The sequence below is a fragment of the Lygodium microphyllum genome, chromosome 17 (assembly GCF_053477565.2).
Source record: "Lygodium microphyllum isolate KBCC chromosome 17, Lygodium_microphyllum_v1.1.10, whole genome shotgun sequence".
In the NCBI taxonomy this organism is placed as follows: Eukaryota; Viridiplantae; Streptophyta; class Polypodiopsida; order Schizaeales; family Lygodiaceae; genus Lygodium; species Lygodium microphyllum.
In genome coordinates, this window is record NC_141151.1 from 3,157,771 (window position 1) to 3,168,213 (window position 10,443).

At 35.9% G+C, this 10,443-nt stretch overlaps 1 pseudogene; it reads right to left on the bottom strand.

Moving 5' to 3' along the window:
• Positions 1 to 5,492: 5,492 nt before the first annotated feature.
• Positions 5,493 to 6,394, bottom strand: LOC148021515 (uncharacterized; annotated as a pseudogene).
• Positions 6,395 to 10,443: the final 4,049 nt, after the last annotated feature.

Below are 10,443 nucleotides of genomic sequence, written 5' to 3' on the forward strand. Positions count from 1 at the left end.
AGTTTTTTTAGAATTTTCTTCCTCCTCAATTCCATGAAAAAGCCATAAAGCAATGGGATCTTCTACAGCAAAGAGATCGCGAACCTATTTCCCAGTACACTGAACGTTTTTGGAATGCCCTACTGCAACTACGCATGCTCGAAGATGTACCTGAAGTGACTCACAAATGCAAGTTTATGTCTGGCCTACTTGGACATTTCTATGCTGAAGTCAATATGTTCAAGCCAACAACCCTTGAAGATGCAATTTCCTTGGCTCATGACACTGAAGACAAGATTCGCGAAAGAGACAAGCGACCATAACAATTTCAAACTAATGGTAACTATGGTTCCAAACAATTCAATTCAAATTTTTGAAGATTCGATCAAAGTCGTTTTCTTCCATCTTCATTCCATAAGTCTTGGATACGACCACCTGCTTTGCCATCAAATACCAATCCAAACCCTAAACCATCCTCAGAGCCAAATCCCAATATTCCTAAACTTCCTGCCATTACCAACAATGTATCTAAAGCCAAACCCATAGTTTGTTACAAATGCCATCAACCTGGACATCTAGCAGCCAATTGTCAATCCAAAAAGCCACCTGTCCATATCAATTATCTTGGAGCAATGGAAGAAGAAGAACGTGAGGAAATGCCTGATTTTACGGAAGATGATGACGACATTGGTACTACTTCGGATACTTTGCCAGGTATGCCAACTCCACATTCTTTGTTAACAATGAAATGTTTTGTGCATGGTAAAGAAAAGATTATTTTACATGATGATGGTAGCACACATGACTTTATTTCTGCAAAGTTAGTGAAAGAATTGAATTTACAAACTGTTTCTACACATTATCGCATTAAAGCCGCATTCCTAGGCACAAGATATAATGGAACACAAGAGGTGCATAATTTAGAAATTAAAATTGGTGAATATACTAAACAAAGGAATTTCCTAGTTGTACCTTTGCAGTCTAGTGACATTATCTTAGGGATGCCTTAGCATCATCAGTATAATCCTGAAATAGATTATTCTACGCATTCAATTAAAATTTATTTTCAAGGAAAACAAATCACATTGCATGGTATGCACGCTTCAAATAATTTTCCACTGCTTACTCATACTCAAGCTAAACGTGCATTACGTAAAAGTAGCAAATCTTATTTAATATGGGTGAACGAACTTCAAGCTAAAGAAAAACAAATGCATCCTAGGCATACACAATTTATTGCTCAATTTCAAGATTATTTTGCTAATGATTTACCACCTGGACTACCACCTTCACGACCTGAAGATCATAAAATAGATTTAATTCCTAGTACGCAACCACCATGTAAAGCACCATATAGACATAACCAAATTGAACAGAAAGAAATTCAAAATCAAATAGAAGAATTGCTAAACAGAGGATTAATTAGACCTAGTAGTTCTCCATTTGGCGCACCTGTCTTATTAGTAAAGAAGAATAATAATACTTATCGCATGTGCATTGATTATCGTGCCCTAAATAAAATTACTCTTAAGAATAGATATCCAATTCCTAGGGTAGATGATCTTATGGATAAACTACAAGGATCTGCCATATTCAGTAAGATAGATCTTAAATCTGGTTATCATCAAGTAAGATTGGATAAATCTGATATATTCAAAACTGCATTTAGAACACAATTTGGACACTATGAATTTTTAGTGATGCCATTCGGTCTAACTAATGCACCAGCTACATTTAGTCGTATGATGAATCGCATATTTCTGAAATATCAGCATTGTGTTATAGTATTCTTTAATGATATATTGGTATTCAGTAAAAATGAGAATGAGCATTATGAACATCTGTCTTTAGTTTTCAAGTTGTTAAAAGATAATCAATTGTATGCTAATCCAGAAAAGAGTGAATTCTTTCAAACAGACATTGAATATCTAGGACATATTGTTTCATCAGAAGGTATTAAAGTTGACCCTAAAAAGATAGAAGCAATTTTAAATTGGCCCATACCTAAAAATGTGCATGAGTTACGTTCTTTTCTAGGTCTTGCTAGTTTTTACAGAAAGTTTGTGAGAAATTTCTCATTACTTGCCTTATCTTTGACTAAACTTTTAAAGAAGGGTATTGTGTATAACTGGTCTGATAAACAACAAAAATCTTTTGATTTATTGAAACATGCATTAACCCATGCTCCTATATTACAACTACCTGATTTCAATAGACCATTCTTTTTAGTAGTTACTGACGCTAGTGGATCTGGAATAGGAGCCATCCTTATGCAAGATAATCATCCCATAGCCTACTCTAGCTGTAAACTGAAACCATCTGAACTTAAATATTCTACATATGATAAAGAATTGCTAGCTATAGTACAAGCCTTACATCAATGGAAACATTATTTAATAGGTTCTGAATTTATGATTAAAACTTACCAACAAAGCATTAGACATCTCCTTAGTCAACCCCAAATATCTGACCGACACATTAAATGGGCAGCTTTCATTCAAAGTTTTCATCCCCTTATATAATATCAACTAGGAAAAGAAAATGTTGTAGCCGACGCTTTAAGTAGAAGACCGACAATTCATAATATCTCTGTGATTTCATTTGATTCCCTTATCCCTATGAAAGATACTTATCATCAGGATATTACTTTTCAAGCTGATTGGAATAAATTAGTTGCAAATAATTGGATTCCTATTGATTCACTGTCTTACAATAATGGATTCATGTTTTATGAAAAGAGATTATGTGTGACAGTTCCCTTTCGATCATTTGTTTTGCATGAAATTCATTGTCCTCCATATCAAGGTCATAGAGGTATTATATCTACTTTGCATACATTAATTGAAGATTTTTATTGGCCACATATGGACACTGATGTATCTAACTTTGTTTCTGAATGTTTAGTTTGTCAATGAGTTAAAAGACACCATGGTAAACAATATGATTTACTAATGCCATTATCTATTCCATCACGACCATGGGAACAAATTTCAATGGATTTTATCACTGGTTTACCTAACAGTAAAGCTAACCATGATATGATTTGGACTGTTGCTGACAAGTTTAGCAAACAAGCATATTTCATTCCATGCAAGAAAACTTTAACTACATCTCAAGTTGCTCAATTGTTTTTTAAAACTGTTTTTACTAATCATGGTTTACCAAAAGTTATTATTTCTGATCGTGATTCTAGATTTTGTAATAATTTTTGGATTACTTTCTTTGCTAACTTAGGAACAAAGATTGATTTTTCATCTGCATTTCATCCTGAAACAAATGGTCAAACATAAGCTACTAACAGTACTATTTTAGATCTTTTACGTGCTTACACTATTTCAAAACCACACACATGGGATACATATCTACATTTACTTCAGTTTGCATATAATAATACACCACATACAGCTACAAAGAAAGCACCATTTGAAGTTATTTATGGATGTAGATTGTCTACACCTGTTGCATCATTATCAAACAAGATTCAAAATGCTGATGATATTGCTAAAATGCATGCCACTATTTTTGATGAAGTTAAAGATATGATTGCCAAAGCCCAGCAATCATATACAAAACAAGCAAATAAGAAAAGACAGGCCATGAATTTTAAAGTTGATGATTATGTTTGGTTACGAATAGAAAAACGTGGATTACAAAGTGTAGATAAACACCCAGTTGTGAAATTAGCACCTAGATTCTATGGACCATTCAAGATCATATACAAAATCAATGACAATTCATTTAAACTGGAACTACCACAACATTGGAAAATTCACAACACCTTTCATATTAGTTTATTACGACCCTTTAGAGGCCAATTACCTGTACATCCTGTTTATGAAAACCCACCTTTGCTAGATGAAGAGACTGAAATCCTTGAGCCTAAAACTATTTTAGATACTAACTTTATGACCACTGGAACTGGCCGTAGATATTCTAGATATTTGGTCAAGTTTAAAAACCATCCTGTTGAAGAGGCCCAATGGATGCACGCTAGAGACTTAAATGCTTTCCCCACTCTGTTAGCTCCACATTGAGCTAATAGCAATTGAGGACAATTGCTATCCCACCCCGGGGGTATGATGCCGGGAGGCATATTCCACGGTGGAATCCGTGCCACGGTGGATTCCATGAGGTTTTACAGTAGATTCTGTAAACTTTTATTACCGAGGCTCATACACAAAGTGGATTCTTTGTGCGAGAAGTCGATGGGGACGCCTATCCTTTTCGGGTGTTTTGTTAATTTTATGTGTACATGGGTGCTTCCATAGCAGGTGATTCTGCAAAATACATATTTATATTAATAAACGTTTATGAGTTTAGAGTGCGCACTCGTGATAAATTAAGGTTAGGATTGATTTCTAACCAATTTATTTATGTAGCTGAACACTGCTAGGTATTCACTTTTGTTGGTTTAATTGTATTATTTTACTAACAATTGTGAATGCTTCAGTTGATGTGTAGAGATAGCAGCGGTGGCAGTGGAAAGCATTGGAGGATAGCGTGTATTCAAATTATCGTCAATATTTTGATGGGTGCATACCTTAGGCACGGCGCCTATATTTTGTCAAGCTTATTTATCAAAGCATTTGATATTTATTTATTATTTTTGTATGCGCATGGGTGCACGATTTAGATATTTGTATTGAACATTGTATTTGGGTATGCCTGACTTCTTGGGCACCCATTAGCTTTAATTCTATTTGGCACAAAAGCAAACTCAAAAGCTAAAGCATGTTATTTTGTAATTTGGGCTATTATTTGAGCTTGAAGATGATTAATATATGAAATACATGCTTTGTGGAGCACTCACACAAGGCATGGGGGGAGATTGCACCCAATTGGTCTCTTGTACATTGATTTGTGTGCAAAAAGTAGAGTTCTTTTGTTCTTGGGGACCTTCTGACACTCACTATGTGCGCTTACGGCATCCGATCTGTGCACCAACTCCTTTCCTATGTTTTTTGGTCATGGTGAGTCAAGGTCTTGGGCAGCAAGAACGGCCTAAATATTCACAGCCTCTTCATCATCGGGCATCACATGAAGGACTTCTCTAGCAAGATTATGCAGTAGCAAGCATCTAAGGAAGGTATAAGTGACAAAATCTTCTTTGTCGGCACCAAAATCTTAATCTCCATTGGCTTCGTTTTCGTCTTCTCCTTTGGCTTTGATTACTTCATCTAGTTTGCAAAAGAATCAATGCAAGCTTCAGGCAAGGTGCCATTTTTTAGACAACTATGGCTTCTTTTTCATGAAACCAGAAGACGCCCCTCTTGATCACACCTACTCCTTTTCCCATAATGTCCTCCAACGGCCTCCCTTCTTGCTAATTGTCAATTTTTTCTTTTAATTCATTTCCTTTCCTTCCAACTCCTTAATGATAGTTGAATTATTATCTCTACCAATCATGTTTCTTATACCTCATTTTTCCTACAATCTCTATGTTTACTTCAAACACATAATGAATGATGCCCGCAAACTCAGGTCAAGACTTCAGTGAGCTTCCAAAATGAGCATCATACTAATATCCCCATGTTGTGACCCTTTGATTCCTTGAGAGACTCTTGATCGGCCTCTTCCACATGCTTGTGGAACAAGTTCCACTCATACTGACATCTTTCCCTGACCCCTTCCCCTGGAGCCTTTCCATTGATTGATTCTCCCTAAGAGCCCAAAGATGGGAGAAGCTTGTGGACTATCCATTGAGTATCCACAACTCCCACTTTCTCATACGTAGGCTTCACACACCTCCCTAAGGCAAATTCAAGACCCCATCCATGAATCAAATCATTCTGGATCATATGCCAAACACATTTCCATGCATTTCTTGAAAACACAGGAGCCATTATCTCGACAAACCCCCTACATGGAGGCTTATTTGGATCTTTGCATCGGCCAAAGTTTTCTGTAGTCACTCTATGAATTTTTTATTTTTTTTAAGCGCATTGTAATTCTCTAGGTCACCTTATGACTTGGCTCTAAAGTAGGTTGAGATATCGCAAGGGCGTACTTTTTAACAAGTTCTATATACATTTCAGCATCAAAGTTGTCGACACCAAGGTCTTCATCCCATATAAAAATGTACTCATACAAGGCCATGACATCAGGATGTAGAAACCGTTTTGCAAACCACCATTTTGATTGTTTTCTTGCATACTAAATTGCTTGGGCACTTAAGTCCTCTATCTGAGAAATATGGATAGTATATTACAGGGTAGGACATCTACCTTATACACCTATATGCAAGATCTGACCCAAAGAATTGAAGGCTAATCAGTGAATAGAAAAATAGCATAACAAGTGCAAGTAACATCACATCTTCAAGTGGCTCCATACTTCTCTGGAGAGCTTCAAAGATTGCTAGCACATTGCAATCTACTGACATTGAAACTGCCCCCAAATGAACTATGCTTTGCATTGCGGGTTACGAAGGGCATGCAAGTGTTACTTAAGTGATGTGCCAAAAGCTCCTAAACCTGCCTCTTTTTGCTAAAGCAAAATCAAATTTGGTATTGGAAAGAGGGGAATCATGGGAGAGAAGACAAAATCTTATCTTCTCTACATGATAATAATTCCCTATGGGAAAATTTTAGATGGTCATGGTTGGGATTCACTAAGGAAATCTATCAGATTTTATCTATAGCACCACCTTCCTCTCATACAATAATTTCCTTGTATCGACATCTCATGGCCAGACTGTAGAGACACATCCTCCAAAAACAGCAACAACAAGCACTGCATTTGCATTAAATTAATGTAAAAAATTGGTAACAATGTGCCAATTGTGTACAATTTTGCTTTAAAAAAATTGCAATACTAGGCATTGTTTCTAAGTGTTGTCAGGATTTTATAAAAGCATGTTGATCAATGAAAGTTTAACTTGGTTTGCAAGGAGTCAGGCACTGATGATTGTTTGAATACTGTAGCAAGTACATAGAGTTGCAAACATGGAAAATGTAGATAGATCTGACAATATTACACAAATAGTGGGTGAGAAGTTGGACAGTACTAACTATGAAATATGGAAATTCTACATGGAAAATTTCTTGGTTGGAAAAGGGTATTGGGACCTTGTTACAAGTGTTGAAGCTGAACCCAAGCTTTTAGAAAAGATTCTATTGATGAATAGCTGAGAGCACATCATGATTGGCTGGCAAAGAGTCCTAAATTAGCTCTTATTGTGTATTTTAGATGCCATGGTAATGTAGATTATGAACTAGAAGATACCAGAAGATTCATGGAATATTGTGATTATATATTATGGTACTACTACTAGTGTAAGGAAAATACAACTGAAACATAAGTTCAATACCACGGATAGAAAAAGACGCTCCATTCAAGAGTATGTAATACAGATAAAAATCATTGATGTGATGAGTTAGCAGTTATCAGAACTAAAGTATAAGACGAGGATTTGGTTGCAATAGTGACCTTGAGAATGGCCTTGGACCTAAATAAAATTTGCTTCATGTCTATATTAGTGAGATCTAAGATGCTTCACTTTAATGAGCTAGTCTCATTGCTTATACATGAAGAGGTTAAGTTAGGTTTAGCTACTAGCTCAAGTAGCTCGAAAGGCAAACATGATGTATTTTATCCAAAATCAGAGAGGCCATGGCAGGGGTCGTCTCTGGTCGAGGGACTCAACAAAATGCATCTTGGAATATACAAAATCAATAAGGATGTAATGCTAGAGGTGGTGGATATTCCTAAGCAAGGGGGAGACCCAACTCTAAAGGTAGAGGATACTAGCAATCATAAACGACGCATGACAATGTAAATAAGGATAAGGACTATCACTACTATGGGAAGTATGGACACATTGCTAAAGAATACTAGAAGAAGCAAGAAAATCAAAGAGGTAGGTAGGAATGCCATTATGCCTCATGCAGTCACATGTAGAGCATTGCCAATGGAAAATCTTTGATATGTCCATACGTACCTACTGTAGAGGAAACCACGTACTAGAAAACATGTTAACTCCTGCCAATTTTCAATCTGCTAAGATCTAGGGCTAGTCTCACTATTTCATTAGGAGTGTGATATATGTTTATTACTCTATCTATGTCGATTTAGTAAGCGATACATAATATGACTTATGGAGGATATGGTGCACTGAGCATCCATTGTTAGTTCAATTTTTCATATTCTTCTTAAGTAAGAAAACCCCTAGAGTACAAAGAGAGGGAGAATCAATGACATTGACCTATTGGGCTTATCATTGCATTATTGGGGTTGTATAGTCCAATCATAGAGTCGTAGTAGGTCGAGCTCATACCAACAAATACAAGAGCTCCCCAATTAACCTTGGGAATATTTAGGACTCAATACTATGAATGAACCTTCTACTTATTTTTGAATCTCTATGAGGAAATTCATGATAAAAATAATTATGTATCATAGGTTCCATCAAATCCAAAATCATGTATAAGGTTTCTTTTTTACTCTTGGTGCAAGTGGCCTTAGATAATAACCTTGTATACCCTCAGTACATAAATATATGATTCATATTTTAAAAAACAAATGTTGTGCCAAATATCTAGATCTATTGGATTCTTCTTCTATCTATATACTATGAATAACCGGTCCCCCAAGGAAAAACAAAAATGGAGACAAGCAAGTTTACCAGGGAGAAGGCATTAATAAATATGTTGTAAATAGTGCAATGTATTAATCAAGATGGCCACTAATCTGATACATGAAATATACCCTCATACATCCTAATTGATAGAGGGCTGGTCATCAGAAATTCATGACCTATTTCTAGATATTTATAGAGTTGATGCAACCTTATTTAAGGGAATAAATATATCATACAATGGTGCAAACCTTTGTCCCACAGAACTTCCAATTTAATTCAAATCTTTGAACTCAATATTAAGGATGGGGAATGACATCCAACAAATTTTATATCTATATTGATTTGATAAACGGTATTGAGTATGATCTATGGAAGTGGCTTTGGGCAAAAAGACTCCATCTAGCTTAACTTTATATGTTCCATACAAGCTTGACAAACTCCATGGTGTACATAAATGGTGAAACAATGACCATTAATCAATGGGTCTATCATAAAGTCACCACAATTTTCCAACCTAATCGAGTTGTTGTAACTCATGTATCCCAGACCAATAGTTACAAGTTCAAGGATGTTCACAACTTACCTAGTGTATATTTAGGGCTCGCTACTCTAAGTGGACACCTTGCCCATTTCACAAGCTTTGTCTAGGAACTCCATGGTTAAGTATTGTATATCTAGTCTACATCTTACCACCATTGAAAGAAAACATAAACTCCATTCTGATGTAGATATTAAATTGCCCTTGTACAACCAATATGTCAATATATAACTCTCTTTTTGAACAATTTCTACCATGATTGTAGGAAGATGTTAGGCTGGAAAATAGATATAATCATTGACTTGTGTAAAGGAGCTCTTGCTTACAAAAGTGATGACCTTGAGGATAATCAAATTATTTAAATATGTATTGAGGTAAAAGGTAGCAATATTCTTTTAGGTTCCTACAAATGGAACTCCCCTAAGAAGTTGTCCCAATTGTCGCTAACCTATTAGAGGAGAAAGAGAGGAAATTTCTACTCAAACAGATCAAGTTGGTTGAATTTAATGGCAAAGGAATGAGGGTAGAAATAAGTATCAAAACTTGGATCAAGAAAATGAAGGATTATTTCTCTACTATTAGAACACATCTGTTCAATCAAGCAATGATCACTCAACTGAGACTTACAAGAGACACACGGATATGATGGAAACAATGGTACCATGACAAGGCTATCTTTGAGTCTTTCGTGATATGGAGCCAAATCAAGGTAGCAACCCAAATTCAATATTTGTCTCCTACCTATCAAACTCTAAAAATGAATGAGCTTTTCAACCTCAAGAAGTAAGGGTTGACTCTTGAAGGCTATTGTTCTTAGCTTGTAACACTACCTAAGTATGCACTTCACATATTCCACAAGTCAACAAATAGCATGTTTCTATCAGGGCCTTAAACCACCTCTCAATGGGAAATTGGAAGCTATCATGCCCACTGATCTAGAAGATGCTTTGATGAGAGCACATCCACTAGTGACTATTCTCTCAACACATTACAAACAATTCAATAGGTTTCCCCATGCCAAAAGAGCTAGAGTAAATTACCATTAAAAAAGCTTTAATTAAGACTGCATAAATCTTACCAATACTCCCCAAAATCATGACAATAGCAACAACAATAATAATAGGAATTGGAATAATGAGCCATATTACTTTAAATGCAACCATGCCACTTTTGTGCTCAATAGCCATATAGGGGGATGAACACCTACGCTAATACTCCTCACAATCCTCCTATGGAAGGAAACTTTAATATTCAAGAATGTGCGCATGGGAGAAGGTGTGGAGCTAGACAAGAAGTAGGGCAATGAGAAAGGCATAGAGCCAAACCATGTGTTTGTGCTAGCAGTAAT